At 53.9% G+C, this 1303-nt stretch overlaps 1 pseudogene; it reads right to left on the reverse strand.

The window, feature by feature from the left end:
* Positions 1-207: 207 nt before the first annotated feature.
* Positions 208-1068, reverse strand: LOC112922047 (nmrA-like family domain-containing protein 1 pseudogene; annotated as a pseudogene).
* Positions 1069-1303: the final 235 nt, after the last annotated feature.

Raw genomic sequence — 1303 nt, forward strand, 5'->3', positions numbered from 1 at the left:
GAGAAGGAGCATCCAGATTTTTGAGACACTAGTTATAGGTAAATAATGCATGCTGATTTTTAATCATTTTGTGAACATGTGAGAACAATGGCTTTTTAAAAAATAATTTTTGTAATACAAGAACAGATCACTGTGACTGTACCTCCCCACCCCCCCTAGATGGGGCTGAGAGGTGGCGGGGTTAGAGCCAGCAATGTCCCCTGTGTGCTACTCCAGCTACTGGTCCAGCGTCCTGGCCTCGGGATTAAGCCTCAAGGTCAGTTCAATGTCACTTCCAGGTTTTAAGCCACAGAAAAGGAACATGTTGGCCAGGTCCCAGGCTCCAGGGAAGCCCTATTCCTGGCCCTTCAGGGTCATCTTGGCATCGCTCACAGTCTTCTTGGTGTCTTAGAGAACAGGGCAGCACACACTTGCATGGGGTGCTTGCAACTCAGAGCCCGATGTTCTGGACAACGTATTTTTCTGGCATCTTTAGCAGGCTGAGTACCAAAGGACCCAAGTGGGTCAGGGATATGCCATCCATGGGCATGTCACCCACAGGCAAGCTCAACAAGTAGCTCTTTCCATCTGGAGCTTTCTGGGGCAGAAGGAGAAGGGGTTCTTGAAATGGCAAGACAGCCACATACTTGTCATAGGAACTCCGGTGTCCCCAAAATATTCCTCCTCCTCCCCTTTCCCATCAAAGCAGCCAGCTGCCAGTCTCCCAGCCATCTGCTTCTTGAGGTTCTCCAGGCTACTGGAGACCACATAGTAAAGACCCAACCACTGGGCCAGAGGAGCCAGCAGCTTCCCTGGCTTGACCTCCCACTCCTCACTGTAGTTTCCCCAGTAGCCAGTCATGATGAAGGTCACGTGGGCCCCAATCATGGCCAGCTGCAAGCTGGCCTCGGCATCCTGGTCTCCCCACACCACTTCTGTGCTCTGCAGGCTCTGCTCCTTTGCTGCCCTACACCCAGGTTCTCATCACCATTGCGGCTCTGAATGTCCCATCTTCCAGGAGAATCCGGGCCACTGAGCCTCGCTGAGTACCTGTGACTCCAACACCACCACCAGTTTCTCATCTGCCATGAGAACTAAAAGGGAAAGGATGATCCCTGAGGCCTGTGGGATGCACGGTGTTGGTGATGGGGGCCTGGAATGACCCCCATGCATGTACCATGTGGACCTGCTGAGCAGCTGGCCTGGGGAAGTCGGGGCTCCATGACCTTCTGTCCGCTTTGTTCCACTAGACCCCCTTGGGCATGACCCCCCATTCCCCACCTGACCCCCCCCATCGCCCAGGAACTTAGTCCCCCACCCCACT

This window comes from Vulpes vulpes, unplaced genomic scaffold, assembly GCF_048418805.1.
Source record: "Vulpes vulpes isolate BD-2025 unplaced genomic scaffold, VulVul3 u000000648, whole genome shotgun sequence".
Taxonomy (NCBI): Eukaryota; Metazoa; Chordata; class Mammalia; order Carnivora; family Canidae; genus Vulpes; species Vulpes vulpes.